The 15,015-nt window shown below is 40.5% G+C and overlaps 22 non-coding genes across 22 annotated transcripts; all 22 read left to right on the forward strand.

The window, feature by feature from the left end:
• The first annotated feature begins 319 nt into the window (after positions 1 to 319).
• On the forward strand, positions 320 to 392 carry Trnar-acg (transfer RNA arginine (anticodon ACG)). The gene has a single exon. It is a non-coding gene; the product is annotated as a tRNA-Arg (tRNA).
• A 572-nt stretch (positions 393 to 964) lies between these two features.
• Trnar-acg (transfer RNA arginine (anticodon ACG)) lies at positions 965 to 1,037 on the forward strand. Its single transcript has one exon. It is a non-coding gene; the product is annotated as a tRNA-Arg (tRNA).
• A 572-nt stretch (positions 1,038 to 1,609) lies between these two features.
• Trnar-acg (transfer RNA arginine (anticodon ACG)) lies at positions 1,610 to 1,682 on the forward strand. Its single transcript has one exon. It is a non-coding gene; the product is annotated as a tRNA-Arg (tRNA).
• A 572-nt stretch (positions 1,683 to 2,254) lies between these two features.
• On the forward strand, positions 2,255 to 2,327 carry Trnar-acg (transfer RNA arginine (anticodon ACG)). The gene has a single exon. It is a non-coding gene; the product is annotated as a tRNA-Arg (tRNA).
• Positions 2,328 to 2,899: 572 nt separating this feature from the next.
• On the forward strand, positions 2,900 to 2,972 carry Trnar-acg (transfer RNA arginine (anticodon ACG)). The gene has a single exon. It is a non-coding gene; the product is annotated as a tRNA-Arg (tRNA).
• Positions 2,973 to 3,544: 572 nt separating this feature from the next.
• On the forward strand, positions 3,545 to 3,617 carry Trnar-acg (transfer RNA arginine (anticodon ACG)). The gene has a single exon. It is a non-coding gene; the product is annotated as a tRNA-Arg (tRNA).
• Positions 3,618 to 4,189: 572 nt separating this feature from the next.
• Positions 4,190 to 4,262, forward strand: Trnar-acg (transfer RNA arginine (anticodon ACG)). Its single transcript has one exon. It is a non-coding gene; the product is annotated as a tRNA-Arg (tRNA).
• A 572-nt stretch (positions 4,263 to 4,834) lies between these two features.
• On the forward strand, positions 4,835 to 4,907 carry Trnar-acg (transfer RNA arginine (anticodon ACG)). The gene has a single exon. It is a non-coding gene; the product is annotated as a tRNA-Arg (tRNA).
• A 1,217-nt stretch (positions 4,908 to 6,124) lies between these two features.
• Trnar-acg (transfer RNA arginine (anticodon ACG)) lies at positions 6,125 to 6,197 on the forward strand. Its single transcript has one exon. It is a non-coding gene; the product is annotated as a tRNA-Arg (tRNA).
• A 572-nt stretch (positions 6,198 to 6,769) lies between these two features.
• Positions 6,770 to 6,842, forward strand: Trnar-acg (transfer RNA arginine (anticodon ACG)). The gene has a single exon. It is a non-coding gene; the product is annotated as a tRNA-Arg (tRNA).
• A 572-nt stretch (positions 6,843 to 7,414) lies between these two features.
• Positions 7,415 to 7,487, forward strand: Trnar-acg (transfer RNA arginine (anticodon ACG)). The gene has a single exon. It is a non-coding gene; the product is annotated as a tRNA-Arg (tRNA).
• A 572-nt stretch (positions 7,488 to 8,059) lies between these two features.
• On the forward strand, positions 8,060 to 8,132 carry Trnar-acg (transfer RNA arginine (anticodon ACG)). Its single transcript has one exon. It is a non-coding gene; the product is annotated as a tRNA-Arg (tRNA).
• Positions 8,133 to 8,704: 572 nt separating this feature from the next.
• On the forward strand, positions 8,705 to 8,777 carry Trnar-acg (transfer RNA arginine (anticodon ACG)). Its single transcript has one exon. It is a non-coding gene; the product is annotated as a tRNA-Arg (tRNA).
• Positions 8,778 to 9,349: 572 nt separating this feature from the next.
• Positions 9,350 to 9,422, forward strand: Trnar-acg (transfer RNA arginine (anticodon ACG)). The gene has a single exon. It is a non-coding gene; the product is annotated as a tRNA-Arg (tRNA).
• Positions 9,423 to 9,994: 572 nt separating this feature from the next.
• On the forward strand, positions 9,995 to 10,067 carry Trnar-acg (transfer RNA arginine (anticodon ACG)). The gene has a single exon. It is a non-coding gene; the product is annotated as a tRNA-Arg (tRNA).
• A 572-nt stretch (positions 10,068 to 10,639) lies between these two features.
• Trnar-acg (transfer RNA arginine (anticodon ACG)) lies at positions 10,640 to 10,712 on the forward strand. Its single transcript has one exon. It is a non-coding gene; the product is annotated as a tRNA-Arg (tRNA).
• Positions 10,713 to 11,284: 572 nt separating this feature from the next.
• Trnar-acg (transfer RNA arginine (anticodon ACG)) lies at positions 11,285 to 11,357 on the forward strand. Its single transcript has one exon. It is a non-coding gene; the product is annotated as a tRNA-Arg (tRNA).
• A 572-nt stretch (positions 11,358 to 11,929) lies between these two features.
• On the forward strand, positions 11,930 to 12,002 carry Trnar-acg (transfer RNA arginine (anticodon ACG)). The gene has a single exon. It is a non-coding gene; the product is annotated as a tRNA-Arg (tRNA).
• Positions 12,003 to 12,574: 572 nt separating this feature from the next.
• Trnar-acg (transfer RNA arginine (anticodon ACG)) lies at positions 12,575 to 12,647 on the forward strand. Its single transcript has one exon. It is a non-coding gene; the product is annotated as a tRNA-Arg (tRNA).
• A 572-nt stretch (positions 12,648 to 13,219) lies between these two features.
• On the forward strand, positions 13,220 to 13,292 carry Trnar-acg (transfer RNA arginine (anticodon ACG)). Its single transcript has one exon. It is a non-coding gene; the product is annotated as a tRNA-Arg (tRNA).
• Positions 13,293 to 13,864: 572 nt separating this feature from the next.
• Trnar-acg (transfer RNA arginine (anticodon ACG)) lies at positions 13,865 to 13,937 on the forward strand. The gene has a single exon. It is a non-coding gene; the product is annotated as a tRNA-Arg (tRNA).
• Positions 13,938 to 14,509: 572 nt separating this feature from the next.
• Trnar-acg (transfer RNA arginine (anticodon ACG)) lies at positions 14,510 to 14,582 on the forward strand. The gene has a single exon. It is a non-coding gene; the product is annotated as a tRNA-Arg (tRNA).
• Positions 14,583 to 15,015: the final 433 nt, after the last annotated feature.

The raw sequence follows: 15,015 nt of genomic DNA on the forward strand, positions 1-15,015 counted from the left end.
GAACCCCGGTCTCCCGCGTGACAGGCGGGGATACTAACCACTATACTACCGAGGACTTGAAGGTGAGAGCACAAATTTTAACAGATAAAGCTAAACTTTTGAAATTACCAACACAAAAGCCAGAAAAGCTACTTTTCCCGCTTCCCTCAACTGAGAGAAATAAGTGTGCATCATAACGAATAGGAGTGTTATTTGCAGGAAAAAAAAGTTTGATTCTGGGAGTTATGCATCTACAATGGACAAGGCTATACGAGATATCATTGAAGACAATTCGAAGAGTCAAAGGTATAAAGAGTAAAATAGGAACACCAGCGTCTAAGGGCTTGTGGCGCAACGGATAACGCGTCTGACTACGGATCAGAAGATTCCAGGTTCGAATCCTGGCAAGCTCGGATAGTTTTTTGTCAATGCTTTTTAACACACCCTTTTGAAACACGAATATATAGTGGACAGTTAGGAGTTACATTTAAAAGAAATGTCTGAACAGATTATAGAGCATCCAAACGTCAGAAACAGTTTGAACTCATTAATGGGGTTTTGGTGGAATCTTTTATTAGCACATATATGTTGTGGCTGCATGCCAACCTTTACATTCAACATGTTAGAAGGATATAACAAAAATAATGTCCTCCCCGGCGGGGAATCGAACCCCGGTCTCCCGCGTGACAGGCGGGGATACTAACCACTATACTACCGAGGACTTGAAGGTGAGAGCACAAATTTTAACAGATAAAGCTAAACTTTTGAAATTACCAACACAAAAGCCAGAAAAGCTACTTTTCCCGCTTCCCTCAACTGAGAGAAATAAGTGTGCATCATAACGAATAGGAGTGTTATTTGCAGGAAAAAAAAGTTTGATTCTGGGAGTTATGCATCTACAATGGACAAGGCTATACGAGATATCATTGAAGACAATTCGAAGAGTCAAAGGTATAAAGAGTAAAATAGGAACACCAGCGTCTAAGGGCTTGTGGCGCAACGGATAACGCGTCTGACTACGGATCAGAAGATTCCAGGTTCGAATCCTGGCAAGCTCGGATAGTTTTTTGTCAATGCTTTTTAACACACCCTTTTGAAACACGAATATATAGTGGACAGTTAGGAGTTACATTTAAAAGAAATGTCTGAACAGATTATAGAGCATCCAAACGTCAGAAACAGTTTGAACTCATTAATGGGGTTTTGGTGGAATCTTTTATTAGCACATATATGTTGTGGCTGCATGCCAACCTTTACATTCAACATGTTAGAAGGATATAACAAAAATAATGTCCTCCCCGGCGGGGAATCGAACCCCGGTCTCCCGCGTGACAGGCGGGGATACTAACCACTATACTACCGAGGACTTGAAGGTGAGAGCACAAATTTTAACAGATAAAGCTAAACTTTTGAAATTACCAACACAAAAGCCAGAAAAGCTACTTTTCCCGCTTCCCTCAACTGAGAGAAATAAGTGTGCATCATAACGAATAGGAGTGTTATTTGCAGGAAAAAAAAGTTTGATTCTGGGAGTTATGCATCTACAATGGACAAGGCTATACGAGATATCATTGAAGACAATTCGAAGAGTCAAAGGTATAAAGAGTAAAATAGGAACACCAGCGTCTAAGGGCTTGTGGCGCAACGGATAACGCGTCTGACTACGGATCAGAAGATTCCAGGTTCGAATCCTGGCAAGCTCGGATAGTTTTTTGTCAATGCTTTTTAACACACCCTTTTGAAACACGAATATATAGTGGACAGTTAGGAGTTACATTTAAAAGAAATGTCTGAACAGATTATAGAGCATCCAAACGTCAGAAACAGTTTGAACTCATTAATGGGGTTTTGGTGGAATCTTTTATTAGCACATATATGTTGTGGCTGCATGCCAACCTTTACATTCAACATGTTAGAAGGATATAACAAAAATAATGTCCTCCCCGGCGGGGAATCGAACCCCGGTCTCCCGCGTGACAGGCGGGGATACTAACCACTATACTACCGAGGACTTGAAGGTGAGAGCACAAATTTTAACAGATAAAGCTAAACTTTTGAAATTACCAACACAAAAGCCAGAAAAGCTACTTTTCCCGCTTCCCTCAACTGAGAGAAATAAGTGTGCATCATAACGAATAGGAGTGTTATTTGCAGGAAAAAAAAGTTTGATTCTGGGAGTTATGCATCTACAATGGACAAGGCTATACGAGATATCATTGAAGACAATTCGAAGAGTCAAAGGTATAAAGAGTAAAATAGGAACACCAGCGTCTAAGGGCTTGTGGCGCAACGGATAACGCGTCTGACTACGGATCAGAAGATTCCAGGTTCGAATCCTGGCAAGCTCGGATAGTTTTTTGTCAATGCTTTTTAACACACCCTTTTGAAACACGAATATATAGTGGACAGTTAGGAGTTACATTTAAAAGAAATGTCTGAACAGATTATAGAGCATCCAAACGTCAGAAACAGTTTGAACTCATTAATGGGGTTTTGGTGGAATCTTTTATTAGCACATATATGTTGTGGCTGCATGCCAACCTTTACATTCAACATGTTAGAAGGATATAACAAAAATAATGTCCTCCCCGGCGGGGAATCGAACCCCGGTCTCCCGCGTGACAGGCGGGGATACTAACCACTATACTACCGAGGACTTGAAGGTGAGAGCACAAATTTTAACAGATAAAGCTAAACTTTTGAAATTACCAACACAAAAGCCAGAAAAGCTACTTTTCCCGCTTCCCTCAACTGAGAGAAATAAGTGTGCATCATAACGAATAGGAGTGTTATTTGCAGGAAAAAAAAGTTTGATTCTGGGAGTTATGCATCTACAATGGACAAGGCTATACGAGATATCATTGAAGACAATTCGAAGAGTCAAAGGTATAAAGAGTAAAATAGGAACACCAGCGTCTAAGGGCTTGTGGCGCAACGGATAACGCGTCTGACTACGGATCAGAAGATTCCAGGTTCGAATCCTGGCAAGCTCGGATAGTTTTTTGTCAATGCTTTTTAACACACCCTTTTGAAACACGAATATATAGTGGACAGTTAGGAGTTACATTTAAAAGAAATGTCTGAACAGATTATAGAGCATCCAAACGTCAGAAACAGTTTGAACTCATTAATGGGGTTTTGGTGGAATCTTTTATTAGCACATATATGTTGTGGCTGCATGCCAACCTTTACATTCAACATGTTAGAAGGATATAACAAAAATAATGTCCTCCCCGGCGGGGAATCGAACCCCGGTCTCCCGCGTGACAGGCGGGGATACTAACCACTATACTACCGAGGACTTGAAGGTGAGAGCACAAATTTTAACAGATAAAGCTAAACTTTTGAAATTACCAACACAAAAGCCAGAAAAGCTACTTTTCCCGCTTCCCTCAACTGAGAGAAATAAGTGTGCATCATAACGAATAGGAGTGTTATTTGCAGGAAAAAAAAGTTTGATTCTGGGAGTTATGCATCTACAATGGACAAGGCTATACGAGATATCATTGAAGACAATTCGAAGAGTCAAAGGTATAAAGAGTAAAATAGGAACACCAGCGTCTAAGGGCTTGTGGCGCAACGGATAACGCGTCTGACTACGGATCAGAAGATTCCAGGTTCGAATCCTGGCAAGCTCGGATAGTTTTTTGTCAATGCTTTTTAACACACCCTTTTGAAACACGAATATATAGTGGACAGTTAGGAGTTACATTTAAAAGAAATGTCTGAACAGATTATAGAGCATCCAAACGTCAGAAACAGTTTGAACTCATTAATGGGGTTTTGGTGGAATCTTTTATTAGCACATATATGTTGTGGCTGCATGCCAACCTTTACATTCAACATGTTAGAAGGATATAACAAAAATAATGTCCTCCCCGGCGGGGAATCGAACCCCGGTCTCCCGCGTGACAGGCGGGGATACTAACCACTATACTACCGAGGACTTGAAGGTGAGAGCACAAATTTTAACAGATAAAGCTAAACTTTTGAAATTACCAACACAAAAGCCAGAAAAGCTACTTTTCCCGCTTCCCTCAACTGAGAGAAATAAGTGTGCATCATAACGAATAGGAGTGTTATTTGCAGGAAAAAAAAGTTTGATTCTGGGAGTTATGCATCTACAATGGACAAGGCTATACGAGATATCATTGAAGACAATTCGAAGAGTCAAAGGTATAAAGAGTAAAATAGGAACACCAGCGTCTAAGGGCTTGTGGCGCAACGGATAACGCGTCTGACTACGGATCAGAAGATTCCAGGTTCGAATCCTGGCAAGCTCGGATAGTTTTTTGTCAATGCTTTTTAACACACCCTTTTGAAACACGAATATATAGTGGACAGTTAGGAGTTACATTTAAAAGAAATGTCTGAACAGATTATAGAGCATCCAAACGTCAGAAACAGTTTGAACTCATTAATGGGGTTTTGGTGGAATCTTTTATTAGCACATATATGTTGTGGCTGCATGCCAACCTTTACATTCAACATGTTAGAAGGATATAACAAAAATAATGTCCTCCCCGGCGGGGAATCGAACCCCGGTCTCCCGCGTGACAGGCGGGGATACTAACCACTATACTACCGAGGACTTGAAGGTGAGAGCACAAATTTTAACAGATAAAGCTAAACTTTTGAAATTACCAACACAAAAGCCAGAAAAGCTACTTTTCCCGCTTCCCTCAACTGAGAGAAATAAGTGTGCATCATAACGAATAGGAGTGTTATTTGCAGGAAAAAAAAGTTTGATTCTGGGAGTTATGCATCTACAATGGACAAGGCTATACGAGATATCATTGAAGACAATTCGAAGAGTCAAAGGTATAAAGAGTAAAATAGGAACACCAGCGTCTAAGGGCTTGTGGCGCAACGGATAACGCGTCTGACTACGGATCAGAAGATTCCAGGTTCGAATCCTGGCAAGCTCGGATAGTTTTTTGTCAATGCTTTTTAACACACCCTTTTGAAACACGAATATATAGTGGACAGTTAGGAGTTACATTTAAAAGAAATGTCTGAACAGATTATAGAGCATCCAAACGTCAGAAACAGTTTGAACTCATTAATGGGGTTTTGGTGGAATCTTTTATTAGCACATATATGTTGTGGCTGCATGCCAACCTTTACATTCAACATGTTAGAAGGATATAACAAAAATAATGTCCTCCCCGGCGGGGAATCGAACCCCGGTCTCCCGCGTGACAGGCGGGGATACTAACCACTATACTACCGAGGACTTGAAGGTGAGAGCACAAATTTTAACAGATAAAGCTAAACTTTTGAAATTACCAACACAAAAGCCAGAAAAGCTACTTTTCCCGCTTCCCTCAACTGAGAGAAATAAGTGTGCATCATAACGAATAGGAGTGTTATTTGCAGGAAAAAAAAGTTTGATTCTGGGAGTTATGCATCTACAATGGACAAGGCTATACGAGATATCATTGAAGACAATTCGAAGAGTCAAAGGTATAAAGAGTAAAATAGGAACACCAGCGTCTAAGGGCTTGTGGCGCAACGGATAACGCGTCTGACTACGGATCAGAAGATTTCAGGTTTGAATCCTGGCAAGCTCGGATAGTTTTTTGTCAATGCTTTTTAACACACCCTTTTGAAACACGAATATATAGTGGACAGTTAGGAGTTACATTTAAAAGAAATGTCTGAACAGATTATAGAGCATCCAAACGTCAGAAACAGTTTGAACTCATTAATGGGGTTTTGGTGGAATCTTTTATTAGCACATATATGTTGTGGCTGCATGCCAACCTTTACATTCAACATGTTAGAAGGATATAACAAAAATAATGTCCTCCCCGGCGGGGAATCGAACCCCGGTCTCCCGCGTGACAGGCGGGGATACTAACCACTATACTACCGAGGACTTGAAGGTGAGAGCACAAATTTTAACAGATAAAGCTAAACTTTTGAAATTACCAACACAAAAGCCAGAAAAGCTACTTTTCCCGCTTCCCTCAACTGAGAGAAATAAGTGTGCATCATAACGAATAGGAGTGTTATTTGCAGGAAAAAAAAGTTTGATTCTGGGAGTTATGCATCTACAATGGACAAGGCTATACGAGATATCATTGAAGACAATTCGAAGAGTCAAAGGTATAAAGAGTAAAATAGGAACACCAGCGTCTAAGGGCTTGTGGCGCAACGGATAACGCGTCTGACTACGGATCAGAAGATTCCAGGTTCGAATCCTGGCAAGCTCGGATAGTTTTTTGTCAATGCTTTTTAACACACCCTTTTGAAACACGAATATATAGTGGACAGTTAGGAGTTACATTTAAAAGAAATGTCTGAACAGATTATAGAGCATCCAAACGTCAGAAACAGTTTGAACTCATTAATGGGGTTTTGGTGGAATCTTTTATTAGCACATATATGTTGTGGCTGCATGCCAACCTTTACATTCAACATGTTAGAAGGATATAACAAAAATAATGTCCTCCCCGGCGGGGAATCGAACCCCGGTCTCCCGCGTGACAGGCGGGGATACTAACCACTATACTACCGAGGACTTGAAGGTGAGAGCACAAATTTTAACAGATAAAGCTAAACTTTTGAAATTACCAACACAAAAGCCAGAAAAGCTACTTTTCCCGCTTCCCTCAACTGAGAGAAATAAGTGTGCATCATAACGAATAGGAGTGTTATTTGCAGGAAAAAAAAGTTTGATTCTGGGAGTTATGCATCTACAATGGACAAGGCTATACGAGATATCATTGAAGACAATTCGAAGAGTCAAAGGTATAAAGAGTAAAATAGGAACACCAGCGTCTAAGGGCTTGTGGCGCAACGGATAACGCGTCTGACTACGGATCAGAAGATTCCAGGTTCGAATCCTGGCAAGCTCGGATAGTTTTTTGTCAATGCTTTTTAACACACCCTTTTGAAACACGAATATATAGTGGACAGTTAGGAGTTACATTTAAAAGAAATGTCTGAACAGATTATAGAGCATCCAAACGTCAGAAACAGTTTGAACTCATTAATGGGGTTTTGGTGGAATCTTTTATTAGCACATATATGTTGTGGCTGCATGCCAACCTTTACATTCAACATGTTAGAAGGATATAACAAAAATAATGTCCTCCCCGGCGGGGAATCGAACCCCGGTCTCCCGCGTGACAGGCGGGGATACTAACCACTATACTACCGAGGACTTGAAGGTGAGAGCACAAATTTTAACAGATAAAGCTAAACTTTTGAAATTACCAACACAAAAGCCAGAAAAGCTACTTTTCCCGCTTCCCTCAACTGAGAGAAATAAGTGTGCATCATAACGAATAGGAGTGTTATTTGCAGGAAAAAAAAGTTTGATTCTGGGAGTTATGCATCTACAATGGACAAGGCTATACGAGATATCATTGAAGACAATTCGAAGAGTCAAAGGTATAAAGAGTAAAATAGGAACACCAGCGTCTAAGGGCTTGTGGCGCAACGGATAACGCGTCTGACTACGGATCAGAAGATTCCAGGTTCGAATCCTGGCAAGCTCGGATAGTTTTTTGTCAATGCTTTTTAACACACCCTTTTGAAACACGAATATATAGTGGACAGTTAGGAGTTACATTTAAAAGAAATGTCTGAACAGATTATAGAGCATCCAAACGTCAGAAACAGTTTGAACTCATTAATGGGGTTTTGGTGGAATCTTTTATTAGCACATATATGTTGTGGCTGCATGCCAACCTTTACATTCAACATGTTAGAAGGATATAACAAAAATAATGTCCTCCCCGGCGGGGAATCGAACCCCGGTCTCCCGCGTGACAGGCGGGGATACTAACCACTATACTACCGAGGACTTGAAGGTGAGAGCACAAATTTTAACAGATAAAGCTAAACTTTTGAAATTACCAACACAAAAGCCAGAAAAGCTACTTTTCCCGCTTCCCTCAACTGAGAGAAATAAGTGTGCATCATAACGAATAGGAGTGTTATTTGCAGGAAAAAAAAGTTTGATTCTGGGAGTTATGCATCTACAATGGACAAGGCTATACGAGATATCATTGAAGACAATTCGAAGAGTCAAAGGTATAAAGAGTAAAATAGGAACACCAGCGTCTAAGGGCTTGTGGCGCAACGGATAACGCGTCTGACTACGGATCAGAAGATTCCAGGTTCGAATCCTGGCAAGCTCGGATAGTTTTTTGTCAATGCTTTTTAACACACCCTTTTGAAACACGAATATATAGTGGACAGTTAGGAGTTACATTTAAAAGAAATGTCTGAACAGATTATAGAGCATCCAAACGTCAGAAACAGTTTGAACTCATTAATGGGGTTTTGGTGGAATCTTTTATTAGCACATATATGTTGTGGCTGCATGCCAACCTTTACATTCAACATGTTAGAAGGATATAACAAAAATAATGTCCTCCCCGGCGGGGAATCGAACCCCGGTCTCCCGCGTGACAGGCGGGGATACTAACCACTATACTACCGAGGACTTGAAGGTGAGAGCACAAATTTTAACAGATAAAGCTAAACTTTTGAAATTACCAACACAAAAGCCAGAAAAGCTACTTTTCCCGCTTCCCTCAACTGAGAGAAATAAGTGTGCATCATAACGAATAGGAGTGTTATTTGCAGGAAAAAAAAGTTTGATTCTGGGAGTTATGCATCTACAATGGACAAGGCTATACGAGATATCATTGAAGACAATTCGAAGAGTCAAAGGTATAAAGAGTAAAATAGGAACACCAGCGTCTAAGGGCTTGTGGCGCAACGGATAACGCGTCTGACTACGGATCAGAAGATTCCAGGTTCGAATCCTGGCAAGCTCGGATAGTTTTTTGTCAATGCTTTTTAACACACCCTTTTGAAACACGAATATATAGTGGACAGTTAGGAGTTACATTTAAAAGAAATGTCTGAACAGATTATAGAGCATCCAAACGTCAGAAACAGTTTGAACTCATTAATGGGGTTTTGGTGGAATCTTTTATTAGCACATATATGTTGTGGCTGCATGCCAACCTTTACATTCAACATGTTAGAAGGATATAACAAAAATAATGTCCTCCCCGGCGGGGAATCGAACCCCGGTCTCCCGCGTGACAGGCGGGGATACTAACCACTATACTACCGAGGACTTGAAGGTGAGAGCACAAATTTTAACAGATAAAGCTAAACTTTTGAAATTACCAACACAAAAGCCAGAAAAGCTACTTTTCCCGCTTCCCTCAACTGAGAGAAATAAGTGTGCATCATAACGAATAGGAGTGTTATTTGCAGGAAAAAAAAGTTTGATTCTGGGAGTTATGCATCTACAATGGACAAGGCTATACGAGATATCATTGAAGACAATTCGAAGAGTCAAAGGTATAAAGAGTAAAATAGGAACACCAGCGTCTAAGGGCTTGTGGCGCAACGGATAACGCGTCTGACTACGGATCAGAAGATTCCAGGTTCGAATCCTGGCAAGCTCGGATAGTTTTTTGTCAATGCTTTTTAACACACCCTTTTGAAACACGAATATATAGTGGACAGTTAGGAGTTACATTTAAAAGAAATGTCTGAACAGATTATAGAGCATCCAAACGTCAGAAACAGTTTGAACTCATTAATGGGGTTTTGGTGGAATCTTTTATTAGCACATATATGTTGTGGCTGCATGCCAACCTTTACATTCAACATGTTAGAAGGATATAACAAAAATAATGTCCTCCCCGGCGGGGAATCGAACCCCGGTCTCCCGCGTGACAGGCGGGGATACTAACCACTATACTACCGAGGACTTGAAGGTGAGAGCACAAATTTTAACAGATAAAGCTAAACTTTTGAAATTACCAACACAAAAGCCAGAAAAGCTACTTTTCCCGCTTCCCTCAACTGAGAGAAATAAGTGTGCATCATAACGAATAGGAGTGTTATTTGCAGGAAAAAAAAGTTTGATTCTGGGAGTTATGCATCTACAATGGACAAGGCTATACGAGATATCATTGAAGACAATTCGAAGAGTCAAAGGTATAAAGAGTAAAATAGGAACACCAGCGTCTAAGGGCTTGTGGCGCAACGGATAACGCGTCTGACTACGGATCAGAAGATTCCAGGTTCGAATCCTGGCAAGCTCGGATAGTTTTTTGTCAATGCTTTTTAACACACCCTTTTGAAACACGAATATATAGTGGACAGTTAGGAGTTACATTTAAAAGAAATGTCTGAACAGATTATAGAGCATCCAAACGTCAGAAACAGTTTGAACTCATTAATGGGGTTTTGGTGGAATCTTTTATTAGCACATATATGTTGTGGCTGCATGCCAACCTTTACATTCAACATGTTAGAAGGATATAACAAAAATAATGTCCTCCCCGGCGGGGAATCGAACCCCGGTCTCCCGCGTGACAGGCGGGGATACTAACCACTATACTACCGAGGACTTGAAGGTGAGAGCACAAATTTTAACAGATAAAGCTAAACTTTTGAAATTACCAACACAAAAGCCAGAAAAGCTACTTTTCCCGCTTCCCTCAACTGAGAGAAATAAGTGTGCATCATAACGAATAGGAGTGTTATTTGCAGGAAAAAAAAGTTTGATTCTGGGAGTTATGCATCTACAATGGACAAGGCTATACGAGATATCATTGAAGACAATTCGAAGAGTCAAAGGTATAAAGAGTAAAATAGGAACACCAGCGTCTAAGGGCTTGTGGCGCAACGGATAACGCGTCTGACTACGGATCAGAAGATTCCAGGTTCGAATCCTGGCAAGCTCGGATAGTTTTTTGTCAATGCTTTTTAACACACCCTTTTGAAACACGAATATATAGTGGACAGTTAGGAGTTACATTTAAAAGAAATGTCTGAACAGATTATAGAGCATCCAAACGTCAGAAACAGTTTGAACTCATTAATGGGGTTTTGGTGGAATCTTTTATTAGCACATATATGTTGTGGCTGCATGCCAACCTTTACATTCAACATGTTAGAAGGATATAACAAAAATAATGTCCTCCCCGGCGGGGAATCGAACCCCGGTCTCCCGCGTGACAGGCGGGGATACTAACCACTATACTACCGAGGACTTGAAGGTGAGAGCACAAATTTTAACAGATAAAGCTAAACTTTTGAAATTACCAACACAAAAGCCAGAAAAGCTACTTTTCCCGCTTCCCTCAACTGAGAGAAATAAGTGTGCATCATAACGAATAGGAGTGTTATTTGCAGGAAAAAAAAGTTTGATTCTGGGAGTTATGCATCTACAATGGACAAGGCTATACGAGATATCATTGAAGACAATTCGAAGAGTCAAAGGTATAAAGAGTAAAATAGGAACACCAGCGTCTAAGGGCTTGTGGCGCAACGGATAACGCGTCTGACTACGGATCAGAAGATTCCAGGTTCGAATCCTGGCAAGCTCGGATAGTTTTTTGTCAATGCTTTTTAACACACCCTTTTGAAACACGAATATATAGTGGACAGTTAGGAGTTACATTTAAAAGAAATGTCTGAACAGATTATAGAGCATCCAAACGTCAGAAACAGTTTGAACTCATTAATGGGGTTTTGGTGGAATCTTTTATTAGCACATATATGTTGTGGCTGCATGCCAACCTTTACATTCAACATGTTAGAAGGATATAACAAAAATAATGTCCTCCCCGGCGGGGAATCGAACCCCGGTCTCCCGCGTGACAGGCGGGGATACTAACCACTATACTACCGAGGACTTGAAGGTGAGAGCACAAATTTTAACAGATAAAGCTAAACTTTTGAAATTACCAACACAAAAGCCAGAAAAGCTACTTTTCCCGCTTCCCTCAACTGAGAGAAATAAGTGTGCATCATAACGAATAGGAGTGTTATTTGCAGGAAAAAAAAGTTTGATTCTGGGAGTTATGCATCTACAATGGACAAGGCTATACGAGATATCATTGAAGACAATTCGAAGAGTCAAAGGTATAAAGAGTAAAATAGGAACACCAGCGTCTAAGGGCTTGTGGCGCAACGGATAACGCGTCTGACTACGGATCAGAAGATTCCAGGTTCGAATCCTGGCAAGCTCGGATAGTTTTTTGTCAATGCTTTTTAACACACCCTTTTGAAACACGAATATATAGTGGACAGTTAGGAGTTACATTTAAAAGAAATGTCTGAACAGATTATAGAGCATCCAAACGTCAGAAACAGTTTGAACTCATTAATGGGGTTTTGGTGGAATCTTTTATTAGCACATATATGTTGTGGCTGCATGCCAACCTTTACATTCAACATGTTAGAAGGATATAACAAAAATAATGTCCTCCCCGGCGGGGAATCGAACCCCGGTCTCCCGCGTGACAGGCGGGGATACTAACCACTATACTACCGAGGACTTGAAGGTGAGAGCACAAATTTTAACAGATAAAGCTAAACTTTTGAAATTACCAACACAAAAGCCAGAAAAGCTACTTTTCCCGCTTCCCTCAACTGAGAGAAATAAGTGTGCATCATAACGAATAGGAGTGTTATTTGCAGGAAAAAAAAGTTTGATTCTGGGAGTTATGCATCTACAATGGACAAGGCTATACGAGATATCATTGAAGACAATTCGAAGAGTCAAAGGTATAAAGAGTAAAATAGGAACACCAGCGTCTAAGGGCTTGTGGCGCAACGGATAACGCGTCTGACTACGGATCAGAAGATTCCAGGTTCGAATCCTGGCAAGCTCGGATAGTTTTTTGTCAATGCTTTTTAACACACCCTTTTGAAACACGAATATATAGTGGACAGTTAGGAGTTACATTTAAAAGAAATGTCTGAACAGATTATAGAGCATCCAAACGTCAGAAACAGTTTGAACTCATTAATGGGGTTTTGGTGGAATCTTTTATTAGCACATATATGTTGTGGCTGCATGCCAACCTTTACATTCAACATGTTAGAAGGATATAACAAAAATAATGTCCTCCCCGGCGGGGAATCGAACCCCGGTCTCCCGCGTGACAGGCGGGGATACTAACCACTATACTACCGAGGACTTGAAGGTGAGAGCACAAATTTTAACAGATAAAGCTAAACTTTTGAAATTACCAACACAAAAGCCAGAAAAGCTACTTTTCCCGCTTCCCTCAACTGAGAGAAATAAGTGTGCATCATAACGAATAGGAGTGTTATTTGCAGGAAAAAAAAGTTTGATTCTGGGAGTTATGCATCTACAATGGACAAGGCTATACGAGATATCATTGAAGACAATTCGAAGAGTCAAAGGTATAAAGAGTAAAATAGGAACACCAGCGTCTAAGGGCTTGTGGCGCAACGGATAACGCGTCTGACTACGGATCAGAAGATTCCAGGTTCGAATCCTGGCAAGCTCGGATAGTTTTTTGTCAATGCTTTTTAACACACCCTTTTGAAACACGAATATATAGTGGACAGTTAGGAGTTACATTTAAAAGAAATGTCTGAACAGATTATAGAGCATCCAAACGTCAGAAACAGTTTGAACTCATTAATGGGGTTTTGGTGGAATCTTTTATTAGCACATATATGTTGTGGCTGCATGCCAACCTTTACATTCAACATGTTAGAAGGATATAACAAAAATAATGTCCTCCCCGGCGGGGAATCGAACCCCGGTCTCCCGCGTGACAGGCGGGGATACTAACCACTATACTACCGAGGACTTGAAGGTGAGAGCACAAATTTTAACAGATAAAGCTAAACTTTTGAAATTACCAACACAAAAGCCAGAAAAGCTACTTTTCCCGCTTCCCTCAACTGAGAGAAATAAGTGTGCATCATAACGAATAGGAGTGTTATTTGCAGGAAAAAAAAGTTTGATTCTGGGAGTTATGCATCTACAATGGACAAGGCTATACGAGATATCATTGAAGACAATTCGAAGAGTCAAAGGTATAAAGAGTAAAATAGGAACACCAGCGTCTAAGGGCTTGTGGCGCAACGGATAACGCGTCTGACTACGGATCAGAAGATTCCAGGTTCGAATCCTGGCAAGCTCGGATAGTTTTTTGTCAATGCTTTTTAACACACCCTTTTGAAACACGAATATATAGTGGACAGTTAGGAGTTACATTTAAAAGAAATGTCTGAACAGATTATAGAGCATCCAAACGTCAGAAACAGTTTGAACTCATTAATGGGGTTTTGGTGGAATCTTTTATTAGCACATATATGTTGTGGCTGCATGCCAACCTTTACATTCAACATGTTAGAAGGATATAACAAAAATAATGTCCTCCCCGGCGGGGAATCGAACCCCGGTCTCCCGCGTGACAGGCGGGGATACTAACCACTATACTACCGAGGACTTGAAGGTGAGAGCACAAATTTTAACAGATAAAGCTAAACTTTTGAAATTACCAACACAAAAGCCAGAAAAGCTACTTTTCCCGCTTCCCTCAACTGAGAGAAATAAGTGTGCATCATAACGAATAGGAGTGTTATTTGCAGGAAAAAAAAGTTTGATTCTGGGAGTTATGCATCTACAATGGACAAGGCTATACGAGATATCATTGAAGACAATTCGAAGAGTCAAAGGTATAAAGAGTAAAATAGGAACACCAGCGTCTAAGGGCTTGTGGCGCAACGGATAACGCGTCTGACTACGGATCAGAAGATTCCAGGTTCGAATCCTGGCAAGCTCGGATAGTTTTTTGTCAATGCTTTTTAACACACCCTTTTGAAACACGAATATATAGTGGACAGTTAGGAGTTACATTTAAAAGAAATGTCTGAACAGATTATAGAGCATCCAAACGTCAGAAACAGTTTGAACTCATTAATGGGGTTTTGGTGGAATCTTTTATTAGCACATATATGTTGTGGCTGCATGCCAACCTTTACATTCAACATGTTAGAAGGATATAACAAAAATAATGTCCTCCCCGGCGGGGAATCGAACCCCGGTCTCCCGCGTGACAGGCGGGGATACTAACCACTATACTACCGAGGACTTGAAGGTGAGAGCACAAATTTTAACAGATAAAGCTAAACTTTTGAAATTACCAACACAAAAGCCAGAAAAGCTACTTTTCCCGCTTCCCTCAACTGAGAGAAATAAGTGTGCATCATAACGAA

This window comes from Mytilus galloprovincialis, unplaced genomic scaffold (genome assembly GCF_965363235.1).
Source record: "Mytilus galloprovincialis unplaced genomic scaffold, xbMytGall1.hap1.1 HAP1_SCAFFOLD_130, whole genome shotgun sequence".
Classification (NCBI taxonomy): Eukaryota; Metazoa; Mollusca; class Bivalvia; order Mytilida; family Mytilidae; genus Mytilus; species Mytilus galloprovincialis.